General features: G+C 36.4%; 1 protein-coding gene across 1 annotated transcript in view; it reads right to left on the reverse strand.

Moving 5' to 3' along the window:
• The window catches only part of KCNJ3 (potassium inwardly rectifying channel subfamily J member 3), a gene marked incomplete at both ends in the record, with an annotated part of 159,161 nt that overhangs the window by 32,738 nt on the left and 111,014 nt on the right, over positions 1-15,409 (reverse strand). The gene's annotated exons all lie outside the window — the stretch shown is intronic.

The following is a 15,409-nucleotide window of genomic DNA, read 5'->3' on the forward strand; positions in this document are numbered from 1 at the left end:
CTAGGGCCTGCGTGCTGCAATTACTGAAGCCTGTGCACCTAGAGCCCGTGCTCTGCAACAAGAGAAGCCACCGCAATGAGAAGCCCTCGCACCGCAACGAAGAGTAGCCCCTGCTCGCCACAACTAGAGAAAGCCTGCGCTCAGTAAAGAAGACCCAACGCAGCTAAAAATAAATAAAAAACAAACAAACAAAAAATACAGAAGTATTTAGAGATAAATGATATTATGTCAAGGATTTGACTTTAAAATTCTACAGGAAGGAAAATTAGCACCGATTATGTTTCACTGATATTGGCTGAATCTGGGGATGGGTATATGGGAGTTCATTATAACATCCTTTCCACATCTGTGTTTGTTTTTTAAAAGTTTATGTTCTTTAACTTTTGCTTGGTCATAAAACCAGAACAGATTTCTGGGCTCATTCTCAGCCCCGTTCCCCGTTCTCAGCATCATTCCCTGGCTGTATGTTGTTGAGTGCCCCAACTGCTTCATGACCAGTGAGGACTGCCTGGCAGTCTCTGTGCCCACTATGAGGACTGCAGGAGAATCTCACAAGGTAATTAAAAAAAAAAAGCTTTTGCAACTAAAATGCAAGTGCTATGGGATTTTTATTATATCAGCACACTACTGACAAACAAAATGTCAGATGCATCCATCATGTCAGTTGGGCTGACACAACAAAATACCTCATACTGGGTGACTTAAACAACAGAAATTTATTTTCTCAAAATTCTGGAGACTGGATGTCCTAGATCAAGGCACCAGACAATTCAGTTCCTGGGGAGAGATCTCTTCCTGGCTTGCAAACAGATACCTTCTCAATAAGGGCTCTTGTGTCCTTTCCTCTGAGTGTACGTGGTGGGGGTGGTGGAGAGAGAGAGAGAGAGAGAGATGGGGGGAGGGAGGGAGAAAGGTGTCTCTCTTCCTCTTCTTATGAAGCCAACAGTCCTACTGGATTAGGGTCCATCCCTCATGACTTCATTTAAGCTTAATTACCTCTTAAAGATCCTATCTCCAAATATAGTCATCTTGGGGTTTAGGGCTTCAACAAATGAATTTAGGGGCCGCAATTCAGTCCACAGCACGTGTCAATGGAATATTTGTTCTAACTCTCCCTCCACCACCAAGGGTGAGGGGACGAACATCTCTGAATGACCAAGCATGGCTCAGTATTTTAATATAAGAACATGGAGGAAGAGACAGTTACATAAAAATGATTATTTCAGTACCTAACAGACATATTAAATAATAGAACTACTTAGTTGATGAATAAATATGACTTTGGTTGACCCAGTTTTACCTTTCATAAGTTGTCTTGTTGCCCGTGTTCTGAATTCCAATTGGATAAATGTAACACTTATTTGAGTTGTGGTCTGTATATAAAGTATAGAAACAACCAGACAATAAAACAAAGGTTAAAGTAAGACAATAGCATGAAATTAAAGGGGAAAGATTTAGCAATTAAGAAGCACTTCTAACAATGAAATCTATTAGAGCAGGGAAAGTTCTCCTGGGGGAAGTATAGAAGTCTTATGGTCCAAGTCATTTCAAATAGACTAGACAAAATAATCAAAAATGGCATTAAGAGAACAGTCCCTCAAGAGAAAGATAGGTGTGGGAGGTTGATTAGATAATGTAATAGAGCTGTCACATCTTTAAATGTCCATGATTCTAAAATTCTATATGATTTTTAGACAGTTTGATCACCCAGTAGAGACTTTAATTTCATTTTTTATGGCATATTTAATAGGTGAACTGCAGTGATCATGAAAGCTTGGCTCGGCTTGCTCTCTGGGGCTTGGACTTCTGGCACTGCAATAACTACAGCTCTAACATAAACCTCAATGAAACCAATAATTACTAAGTAATCCCTGTGCAGAATTTCCATCAGACATCTAAGGCTCATATCAGCACTGTTAATGTAGAATTATTGGAATTTAAATCAGAAGTGTTTATCCAACACTGTGATGAGATAAAGTGACTTGAGACTGCTTATCATGATTAAGGCTGCAGATGGCAGGTTATTATTAGGATGAAAAAGGAATATGAAATAAATGGGAAGGAAAACAAACGTGGGGTCTTATTATCTGCGGGAAGAAAAAGATTGTATCTTGAATGCAATTAATGCACTAAAATGATTGTGGCAACCTCTTGTTTCCTCACATTAGTCACTTTTATAACTGAGGACCTGCATGGATATGACATAATGCCTCAGGGCCAAATGACTTGCCAGGGGAACACAAACAAAGTCCTGAGCTGTTTAAAACCTCTCACAAGGCTTTGTCTTTTAGATATGAAACTATTATTAGTGACGAAAGTAAAAGTCAATGAGAAATTGCAATAAGGATAAAGGACTAACTCTGAACTGCACTTTAAGTCCACATTTCAGAATATATCTATAGAATAATTATCCACACATATGAAAACGTCATCCCATGGAAATTTGTTTTTCCAAGACTTCCATAAACTGAAAGTTTAATGGTAAGTTATTTACTATAAATTTGCTGATGTATTTGTAATTTTCTATTACTTTATAACCCAAAGTTATAAAGAATACTGCTGATGGTCAATCACTATGTACCTATTTACATTTATTAAATAGCCACATATAACTTATTACAGTCAATTTTTAGTTCTTTTATATTCTCAACAGTTCACATATCTTTAATAATATTTGTGGATGTGCTTTTTTTCCCCAACTCGAATATGACTTCCTTTGGCTTAGGAATCTCATTTATCCAAACACCACCTTGTGTGATTAGATAGATAGATAGGTAGACAGACGGACTGATATAGAGGTATAGAGGCATAGATATATGTGATTGTAAGTATGTATCTATAGTTGTATCTATATCTACATATATATAGCAGGCTTCAAAATGTAACACACATGAAAGGTTAAAAACAATTCAAAACTAAAAACAACTACAATTTTTTTCTTTTGAGTCAGTGATAATCATACTGTAGTGTGAAAAAATTTTTTAATGTACAACTTTTTAAAACCTTTGATTAAAACCTTTGATTTAAAACCTTTGATTAAGTCCCACAATCGAGTCCCTTTTGCATAGCATTATGTACAGCAATTTTTTCTCATTTACTGTAGCTTTATATATTTTTGTTTGATTATGTTAACTAATTTACTCCCTTACATTAAAAATATTCTGAATTTCTCCTAAAAGATTCCTTAATTATTTCAATTATAAACAACTTCGAGAATCTACTATGTGCCAGGCAAAGGAGCACCCTCATGAAATACATATTCTAATGGGTAGAGAGACAAAAGATAAATAATTGAATAACATCATGCTAGGCAATGATAAGCTCTTTGAGGAATAATAAAGCAGTGTGGTAGAGTATGCATCCATATGTCAGGTGTCAAGAAACACCTTCCCTGATGGGCAGATGTATAAATAAAGTGAGCAAAGGGAACCAGGAAAATATCTGGCAGAACAGGGGTTCAACAAAAGGACAGCAAATGCAAAGGCCCTGGGTGGGTGTAAAGTTAGCAAGTATAAACAACAGTAAGGGGTCCTGTATGACTGAAGGGCAGAGTGTGAGGCTATGAATGTTAAGAGTGAAGTCAGGGAGTCTGCTCATGTGGACCTTGTAGAATGAAGGGAGGAGACCAGGATATGAGGAAGACAGGAAGGGGATCTGTCCCCAGTCAAATCACATGAGTGCTTCAAATATGCCTACGCATAAGTACACATAAGGTCAAAACTGGGTTGACTTATACATTTTGCACCTATTCAGCATTGACTCTTTCTGGTGAACAAGGGCATGTGTAATAAACCAATAAATCAATTACAAAGAAGGACACTGTTGAAAGCTGACTCTACAATCAATATTAATGTCTAATGCAGTTTTAGAAAGCAAAAAGAGGAGGTAAAGAACTGAATAAAATGCAGGAGAACCTATTTGCTATTACCAATTATTAATACAGATCTTTGGAACAGAATTAGCTGTTGATATTTTTTAAATTCCTGAGTACTCTCTATAGCAAAATTAATAACCATATATGTTTACCTTTTTAGGACTGAGTTTAAGTCAAAATATATATTGAAGAAGCTAAGAAGAACTTCTTCCTTAAGGAGAAAAAAAATACAGAAAACTAATGATATTGAAATATAGCTTTAAAGGAAATGTTTATATTGAATACAAGTCAAACGAATTAGGCAACTCTACTCTCCTATCTGCCTAACTCCTGGGGGCCACAGCAGCTATTCCTGCACTTTCAACATGCAGTAAATACACCAGCCTTGCTTCTGTGGAAGTCATGGTGCCTACTTCAACTGTCTTACCTATTTATGGCTGTGATCTTTTCCAGAATTGCTTTCTGGCTCTAAAAGTATTTTGTTAAATTGCCAGCTTACAATAAATCCTTTTGTTACCACTGTATTCCTAGGATTTACAAAGATCTTAAAATGGTCCTGGGTGGTCACCTTTCACAATAATGCACCTAACATCACTGATTGTATATTTTCACCCGAAGGCCCTGGAAGGCATTTCTACTGAGATAATTACAAAAGAAAAAGTCCAAAAAGTGAGCAAAAAATAATTTTATCAGCTTATTATATTGATTTCCTCCTTTAACATACTTTATTTTTATATTCTACAAATCACCATGACTTATACTATTATTACCACTGTACATTATATTAAGCATGATATATTCGAAAGCTTTGTAATTCATAAAATGACATTTGTCCCCTAGGAATGGAACTATGTCATCTATGTCAAAAGTCACACAATTAAGTAAAAACCAAGAGAAATCACTCAATTTAGTTTAAAAGAAAAGCTACCTCTTTAAAAAACGTGTACATCAGGTAATAATCTTGGCAGATGTTTTGAGCAAGTAATGACAGGATAGAAGAGAATGTGTGAAGACTGGAATCAGTGACACCATTTAGTTAAAGAGAAATGTAGTAACTGCACAGTGAGTGGCAACTGTGTAGACATCACAACCAGTTGATCAGTATATACATTTTTAAAGCTACAAGTTGTGACTGTTTATCTGGGGCATATAAACCCAATTTTGAAACACACTATTATAAGGATAATGCATTTATCTCTGACACAGTTGGGGTATAATGCATAGTTCTTTATATGTGAGGAAGATGCCAGTTGACACCATCAGAGTTTGTAACTCAAAATCTCCTCCACTCTTAACATTTTGTCCATAGGGCAAAAAGGTTGCATTTATAAGATCAATCACAAGAGTTACGTATTTCAGTTTCTATAGTGAAATTTGTTTCAACTTACTGGATGATGTCAACATCTAATACATGTTATTTCATATTTTGCTGAGAAAATTATAAAACTGACCCCAAATAATAACAAATGTATCTTGAACACTGGCATATTACCATATCTATCTAAAGTTATGCTTTATCAGAATTCACCAAAGTAAGCAAAAACATGTAAGAAAAAGGGAAAAAAATGACTTAAATTCAGATCCTAATAGAAGTAAATTCTGCCAAATAGAATGTGGAAAGAATCAGACAATGGAAAGGTGACTCTGATTCATGATTCCAGAAACAAGTGGAGCCGCTCTTAGAGGACCATGAATATCATGCTCTCCAAGAAGAAACTTCATGGACAGTGGGTTCCTGTCAGCTACTCTTCAAGTAAGACTTGTGGTTTGCACTTGGAAAAGACCACTGTGCCAGGCAGAGAGAAACTGGGGCATGGCTGAAAGCTGGTTACTAATGAGGGCACATAGGCTAGTGAAAAAACAGAACAAAAAACGTGGGACAGCAGCCCCAGCTGATGACTAAGTATACGAAGGAAACTCTAGCCATCTGGAACAATGCTTAGGGGTGTGAAATCCAGCTACTTACTCTCTGTGTAACCTGGGTTAATAAGTTAACTTCAATTCCTTACTAATGTCAATTCCTGCATCTGAAAAACAGGAATGTCAGTAATAATACTTAGCTTGTGGATACTGCCTGGATTAATGGAGATATTGAGTGAAAAGCAGTAACATATATGAGATATGCAGGAAGTGCTCAGTAAATGTTAGTTTTGATCATTATTATTGATAATGTCCATAATATGTGTAATGAAGCTTTTATTGCCCCTTTTCCAGCTTCATTCACTGACTATGTCATATGTTAGGCAATCTGACATATGACATAGTAAAAGAAAGTGTAGACAAGCTAAGTCTCTTCACCTGGGTTTGGGAGAACCAAATTAATCAAAACAAACTTTTGTAGAGCCCACATCAACTTCCAGAATTGTACTGTGCCTATAAGAACGAGAAAAGAGAAAGATCTGTCAATGTTTAAAAAGATTCTTTAGTCTGAAAAAAGGAGGTTACCCTGGAGACTCAGAATCACTGTCTTACCATGGAACCAATATCCTACAAGAAATATGAAACAACTTTAGAAAGTTTCTAGTTTGCCTTAACAGAACTCAAAATATTCTGCAGTTTTTACAATAGAGTGGTCATAATACACTAGGAAAGCTTGGATCAAGATTTTTTTTAAGATTTCTTTAAAATTAAAAAAAATACATATGCATATATATAAATACATATATATGTATATATATATATATATATATATTAATTTTTGTCCTTATGCTTCTTTTTCAACCAAGAAATAGGATACTTTCATTATCCTCCACACTGTGACAAGGCAGTCTGTCAAAATTTCCTTGATTATATAAGTGCCTGTTGGGTTCTACTGAGCTTTTGATTACAACTGCATTCATTTTAGAGATCAATTTAAGTAAAGTTTTACTTAAATTCTAATATTGATTCTTCTCATCGAGGGTGATGACATTCAAATTTTCTTTTGTATAATAGTCTAAGGAATAAATAAATTCCACTTAATTATTTTTGTGATGCTCTTAGAATAGGTCCTAAAATTTCTTTTCAAGTTGATTCAAGGTATTTTGCATTTTTCATAGAATAAATCGTTTTCCTCTTACAGAATGTTCTATCTAGTTGTCACCAGCAGGAAATGCTGCTAAGAGAGACATTTTCCTTTGCCCATCAATTGACACCTAGGGAACAATCTAAAACCCAAGGAGGTTTTTAGTATTTTTTTAATTTTTATTTTAAAAAGAACTTCAAGCAACAGGGACCAAACCCTTCCTCCAGGTTTATTAAGTGGGGCAGAATTGGATTAAATACCACCAGTTTCTGTTGCACACCTGCAATTCTCCTTCTCCTATCCTTTTTCACTGACAGCTCAAAGCACACTGAAAATTGCTTCTTTCCTGGACATTTCTGAAACCTGAAGTCTTGCTGGAGCAACTCATGGTGATGGGACAAGAAGGGACAAAATGTGTGTGTGGGGGGGTGTGATGGTTAGCTGATAGGGGCCAAAGTGAGACCAAGCTGCTGCTCTCCAAGGAAATGATGCTGAGGCTTGAAACAATGTTGAAAACTATTCCCAAACACTCCTATCTTTCCTGAGGAACTACTTCATTAGCAGAGTCTCCCAAAGCATAAAAGCATAAGGAACCACTTTAGAGGCATCACTCTCTCATCCCTATCACATTTCATACAACCAGTCTTTTTTTTTCAGATTCATTTGATATTTTCTTGTTTTAATTTAATATATTTTTAATAGAAGTATAGTTGATTTACAATGTTGTATTAGGGACCTAATAAATTTAAAAGCTTTTGCACAGTAAAAGAAACTGTAAACAAAACAAAAAGACAACCTACAGAATGGGAGAAAATATTTGCAAACAATGTGACTGACAAGGGATTAATCTCCAAAATATATGTACAAATATATACAAATAGCTCATACAGCTCAATATCAAAAAAAAAAAAAAAAAAAAAGAAAGAAAAAAGCCAGCCCAATCAAAAAACTGGGCAGAAGATCTAAGTAGACATTTCTCCAAAGAAGACATACAGTTGGCCAAAAGGCACATGAAAAGATGCTCAACATCGCTAATTATAAGAGAAATTCAAATCAAAACTACAATGAGGTATCACGTCACACCGGTCAGAATGTCCATCATCAAAAAGTCCGCAACCTATCATTTAACACCTGCCATGTCTCCTATCTTTCTTTTGACAATGCGTTTCAGATTTAGGTGTCCCCAAAAGACTCTTAACGGCCTTTCCCCACTCGGGTCCCTCACCTGAAACCAGGTGTCAATCAGAGTATACCTGGGTTTAAGTGAGTCTTTTACACTGTGCTTAGAGTACTGCTTGGAACATAGTAAATATACAGTTAAATTAATAAATACATAAAGGTTGAAAGAAAGTTATCCAGGCTTTATTCCACAAAGGAAAAAACCTAGTCATCCTATTTCTGCTCTGGATAAGAGAATGCAAGAGACATCATAATAATAAGCTCTAAAATAAGCTTTAACTTGGAATAGCAGAAGGACCACACATGACAACTGGCAAATAAAATGCCTTTATTCTGATAAAATTTTATGAGAGTGAGGACCAGAGCATTTGCCAGGAAAGTAAGTTTTATGTATTTATCTATTATAGTTTCTTTTTACAGATCTAATTAATAGCTTACTCACAACTGTGCTCAAATTAATATTTAAATTACATTTCCATCTAGTTAATTTTGGTTTGATTTTTATTTTTTTATTCATGTGAACTTTATATTTTTGAACATTTTTCAAATAGTAAACCAACTGTTACAGTACCATTTAATGTTTTTTTTTAAAATGAATATTGATTTGAAATGCCAAGTTTAAGATATGCTGAATCTATTTCTGGGTCTTCTGCTCTGATTAACTTTTCTTTCTGTTCCTATGATAGTATTATTTTAAGAATATAATCTCTTAATTTCATAAATTGCTTTAATAATTAGCCCTTAATTTAGCCTATTCAGTAGGACATGTTTTTAAATGTGCCCTTGTCTTGCCAGTTTTTCTTACTCTTTAACCTTAATGTAGAGAACAAGTCTTAATCACTTTAACCATATTTAGTGCCCTGCACATATATATGTGGTACGGAACTAAATTTTGGAAAAATATCAGTAAATAACATAAAAATGTAAGTTAAATAAATATGCATATATATAATACACATTTTTTCAATGATGAGAAATTTCATATTCATTATGTGAAATAGGTAATGTTATTTCTTTATGAAGATTCATACAAAGGTATAAAAACTTGTATAAACTAGGTATATAATACTAGTTCTTTGAATATCAGGTAAAGATAAAATATTTTATTCTAGGAAGTATGTTTATTATTGATCTATATTAGCACACAGTCAAGAAGGCTATGGGTTTCAGTTTAAAGTTAATTTTAAAAAAAGACAGTGGGGGACGTTCAAGATGGCGGAGGAGTAAGAGGTGGAGATCACCTTCCTCCCCACAAATACATCAAAACTACATCTACATGTGGAACAACTCCTACAGAACACCTACTGAATGCTGGCAGAAGACCTCAGACTTCCCAAAAGGCAAGAAACTCCCCTGGGTAGGGCAAAAGAAAAAAGAAAAAACAGAGACAAAAGAATAGGGACGGGACCTGCACCTCTGGGAGGGAGCTGTGAAGGAGGAAAAGTTTCCACACACTAGAAGCCCCTTCACTGGTGGAGATGGGGGCGGGGGGAAGCTTCAGAGCCATGGAGGAGAGCACAGCAACAGGGGTGCAGATGGCAAAGCGGAGAGTTTCCCACACAGAGGATCGGTGCCGACCAGCACTCACCAGCCCAAGATGCTTCTCTGCTCACCTGGGGCTGGGAGCTGAGGCTCGGGCTTTGTAGGTCAGACCCCAGGGAGAGGACTGGGGTTGGCTGCGTGAACAGAGCCTGAAGGGTCTAGTGCGCCAGAGCTAGCCGGGAGGGAGTCCGGGAAAAATTCTGGACCTGCCAAAGAGGCAAGAGACCATTTTTTTCATGAGGAGAGGGGATTCAGAGCACCACCTAAACGAGTTCCAGAGATGTGCACGAGCTGCAGCTATCAGAGAGGGAGATGCGGCAGACCAGAGAGGGGCATGAAACACTAAGACTGCTGCTGCAGCCACCAAGAGGCCTGTGTGCAAGTACAGGTCACTATCCACACCTCCTCACCCAGGAATCTGTGCAGCCCGCCACTGCCAGTGTCCCGTGATTCAGGGACAACTTCCCTGGGAGAACACACGGCACACCTCAGGCTGTTGCAATGTCACGCCGGCCTCTGCCTCTGCAGGCTCGCCCCACATTCCTTACCCATCCCTCCCCCCAACCTGAGTGAGCCAGAGACCCCTAATCAGCCACTTCTTTAAACCCCTCCTGTCTGAGCGAACAACAGATGCCAGAAGGCGGCCTACATGTAGCGGCAGGGCTAACAACAAAGCAGAAACCCAGGAGCTGTGCAAACAAAGAAAGAAAGGAATATTTCTCCCAGCAGCCTCAGGAGCAGCAGATTAAATCTCCACAATCAACTTGATGTACCCTGCATCTGTGGAATACCTGAATATACAACAAATCATCCCAAAAATGAGGCGGTGGACTTTGGGAGCAACTGTAGAATTGGGGTTTGCTTTCTGTATCTAATTTGTTTCTGGTATTATGTTTATCATAGTTTAGTATTTAGAGCTTATTGTCATTGGTTGATTTGTTTGGTTTGGTTGCTCTCTTCCTTTATTTTTAATATATATATATATAATTTTTTTTCTTTTTCTCATTTTGTGAGTGTGTATGTGTATGCTTCTTTGTGTGATTTTGTCTGTATAGGTTTGCTTTTATCACTTGTCCTAGGTTTCTGTCTGTCTGTTTTTATTTTATTTTATTTTATTTATTTTCTTAGTATACTTTTTAGCACTTGATATTATTGCTGGATTTGTTTATTGGTTTCCTTGCTCTCTTATTTCCTTTCTTTTTTATTACTTTTTTAAAGTTTAATAGTTTTTTTAATTTTTCATTTAAAAACTTTATTTTATTTTATTTTTTCTTTCTTTCTTTTTCTCCCTTTTCTTCTGAGCCATGTGGCTGACAGGGTCTTGGTGCTCCGGCCAGGTGTGAGGCCTGAGTCTCTGAGGTGGGAGAGCTGAGTTCAGGACATTGGACCACCAGAGACCTCCTGGCCCCACATAATATCTATCGGTGAGAGTTATCCCAGAGATCTCTGTCTCAACGTTAAGATCCAGCTACATTCGATGACCAGTGGGCTCCAGTGCTGGACAACCCATGCCAAACAACTAGCAAGACAGGAACACAACCACACCAATTAGCAGAGGGGCTGCCTAAAATCATAATAAGTTTACAGACACCGCAAAACACACCACCAGATATGGTCCTGCAATCAGAAAGACAAAATCCAGCCTCATCCACCAGAACACAGGCACTAGTCCCCTCCATCAGGAAGCCTACACAACCCACTGAACCAACCTTACCCACTGGGGACAGACACCAAAAACAATGGGAATATGAACCTGCAGCCTGCGAAAAGGAAATTCCAAACACAGTAAGTTAAGCAAAATGAGAAGACAGAGAAATACGCTGCAAATGAAGGAGCAAGGTAAAAACCCACCAGACAAAACAAATGAAGAGGAAATAGGCAGTCTACCTGAAAAAGAATTCAGAGTAATGATAGGAAACATGATCCAAAATCTTGGAAATAGAATAGGGAAAATACAAGAAATGTTTAACAAGGACCTGAAAGAACTAGAGAGCAAACAAACAAGGAAGAACAACAAAATAAATGAAATGTAAATTTCTCTAGAAGGAATCAATAGCAGAATAACTGAGGCAGAAGAACAGCTAAGTGACCTGGAAGATAAAATAGTAGAAATAACTACCACAGAGCAGAATAAAGAAAAAAGAATGAAAAGACTTGAGGACATTCTCAGAGAGCTCTGGGAAAACATTAAATGCATGAACATTCGAATTATAAGGGTCCCAGAAGAAGAGAAAAAGAAAGGGTCTGAGAAAATATTTGAAGAGATTATAGTTGAAAACTTCCCTATTATGGGAAAGGAAATAGTCAAGTCCAGGAAGCGAGAGAGTCCAATACAGGATAAATCCAAGGAGGAACATGCCAAGACATATATTAAACAAACTATCAAAAATTAAATACAAAGAAAAAATATTAAAATCAAAAAGGGAAAAACAACAAATAACACAGAGGGGAATCCCCATAAGGTTAACAGCTGATCTTTCAGCAGAAACTCTGCAAGCCACAAGGGACTGGCAGGACATACTTAAAGTGATGAAGGAGAAAAACCTGCAACCAAGATTACTCTACCCAACAAGGATCTCATTCAGATTTGACAGAGAAATTAAAATCTTTACAGACAAGCAAAAGCTAAGGGAATTCAGAACCACCAAACCAGCTTTACAACCAATGCTAAAGGAAATTCTCTAGGTAGGAAATATAAGAGAAGGAAAAGACCTACAATAACAAACCCAAAACAATTAAGAAAATGATAATAGGAACATACATATCAATAATTACCTTAAATGTAAATGGATTAAATGCTCCAAACAAAAGACATAGACTGGCTGAATGGATACAAAAACAAGATCCATATATATGATGTCTACAAGAGACCCACTTCAGACTTAGGGACACATACAGACTGAAAGTGAGGGGATGGAAAAAGATATTCCATGCAAATGGAAATCAAAAGAAACCTGGAGTAGCAATTCTCATATCAGATAAAATAGACTTTAAAATACACTATTAAAGAGACAAAGAAGGACACTACATAATGATCAAGGGATCAATTCAAGAAGAAGATATAACAACTGTAAATACTTATGCACCCAACATAGGAGCACCTCGATACATAAGGCAAATGCTAACAGCCATAAAAGGGGAAATCGACAGTAACACAATAATAGTAGGAGACTTTACACCCCACTTTCACCAATGGATATATCATCCAAAATGAAAATAAATAAGGAAACACGAGCTTTAAATGACACATTAAACACGATGAACTTAATTGATTTTTATAGGGCATTCCATCCAAAAACAACAGAATACACTTTCTTCTCAAGTGCTCATGGAACATTCTCCAGGATAGAACATATTTTCAGTCATGAAACAAACCTTGGTAAATTTAAGAAAATTGGAATCATAACAAGTGTCTTTTCCAACTACAACATTATGAGATATCAATTTCAGGAAGAAAAAAATCTGGAAAAAACACAAATACATGGAGGCTAAACAATATGTTACTAAATAACCAAGAGATGACTGTAGAAATCAAAAGGAAAATCAAAAAACACCTAGAGTAAATGGCAATGAAAACATGACAACCAAAACAAATGGCAATGAAGACATGACAACCCAAAACCTATGGGATGCAGCAAAAGCCGGTCTAAGAGGGAAGTTATAGCAATACAATCCTACCTCAAGAAACAAGAAACACCTCAAAAAAGCAACCTAATCTTACACCTAAAGCAATTAGAGAAAGAAGAAAAAAAAAAACACACAAGTTAACAGAAGTAAAGAAATCATAAAGATCAGATCAGGAATAAATGACAAAGACATGAAGAAAATGATAGCAAGATCAATAAAATTAAAAGTTAGCTCTTTGAGAAGGTAAACAAATGTGATAAACCATAATCCAGACTCATCATGAAAAAAGGGGGAAAACTCAAATCAATAGATTTAGAAATGAAAAAGGAGAAGTAACAACTGACACTGCAGAAATACAAAGGATCATGAGAGATTACTACAAGCAACTATATGCCAATAACATGGACAACCTGGAAGAAATGGAGAAATTCTTAGAAAAGCATAACCTTCGAAGACTGAACCAGGAAGAAATAGAAAATTTGAACAGACCAATCACAAGCACTGAAATTGAAACTGTATTTAAAAATCTTCCAAAAAACAAAAGCCTAGGCAGATGGTTTCACAGGCAAATTCTATCAAACATTTAGAGAAGAGCTAACACCTATCCTTCTCAAACTCTTCCAAAATATAGCAGAGGGAGGAACACTCCCAAACTCATTCTATGAGACCACCATCACCCTGATACCAAAACCAGACAGACATGTCAAAAAAAAAAGAAAACTACAGTCCAATGTCACTGATGAACATAGATGCAAAAATCCTCAACAAAATACTAGCAAAGAGAATCCAACAGCACATTAAAAGGAGCATACAACATGATCAAGTGGGGTTTATCCCAGGAATGCAAGGATTCTTCAAGCTATCCAAATTCATCAATGTGATACACCATATTAACAAATTGAAGGAGAAAAACCATATGATCATCTCAATAGATTCAGAAAAAGCTTTCGACAAAATTCAACACCGATTTATGATAAAAACTCTCCAGAAAGTAGGCATAGAGGGAACCTACCTCAACATAATAAAGGCCATATATGACAAGCCCACAGCCAACATCATCCTCAATGGTGAAAAACTGAAACCATTTCCACTAATACCCAAAACAAGACAAGGTTGCCAACTCTCACCACTATTATTCAACATAGTTTTGGAAGTTTTAGCCACAGCAATCAGAGAAGAAAAAGAAATAAAAGGAATCCAAATTGGAAAAGAAGAAGTAAAACTGTCAGTGTTTGTAGATGACATGATACTATACATAGAGAATCCTAAAGATGTTACCAGAAAACTACTAGGACTAATCAATGAATTTGATAAAGTAGCAGAATACAAAGTAAATGCACATAAATCTTGCATTCCTATACACTAATTATGAAAAATCTGTAATAGAAATTAAGGAAGCACTCCCATTTACCATTGCAACAAAAATAATAAAATACTTAGAAATAAACCTACCTAAGGAGACAAAAGACCTGTATGCAGAAAACTATGACAATGATGAAAGAAATTAAAGATGACACAAACAGATGGAGAGATATACCATGTTCTTGGATTGGAAGAATCAACATTGTGAAAATGACTATACTACCCAATGCAATCTACAGGTTCAATTCAATCCCTATCAAACTACCAATGACATTTTTCACAGAACTACAACAAAAAATTTCACAATTTGTATGGAAACACAAAAGACTCCAAAGAGCCAAAGCCATCATGAGAAAGAAAAACAGAGCTGGCAGAATCAGGCTCCCTGATTTCAGACTATACTAAAGCTACAGTAATCAAGACAGTATGGCACTGGCACAAAAACAGAAATGTAGATCAATGGAACAGGATAGGAAGCCCACAGATAAACCCACACACATCTGGTCACCTTATCTTTGATAAAGGAGGCAAGAATATACAATGGAGAAAAGACAGCCTCTTCAATAAGTGCTGCTGGGAAAACTGGACAGCTACTGTAGAAGAATGAAATTTGAACACTCCCTAACACCATGCAAATAAAAAAACTCAAAACGGATTAAAGACCTAAATGTAAGGCCAGGCACTATATAGGCAGAACACTCTATGACATAAATTACAGCAAGATCCTTTTTGACCCACCTCCTAGAGAAATGGAAATAAAAACAAAAATAAACAAATGGGACCTAAAGAAACTTAAAAGTTTTGCACAGCAAAAGAAACCA

This window comes from Mesoplodon bidens (assembly GCF_964165515.1).
Source record: "Mesoplodon bidens genome assembly, chromosome: 8".
NCBI lineage: Eukaryota > Metazoa > Chordata > Mammalia > Artiodactyla > Ziphiidae > Mesoplodon > Mesoplodon bidens.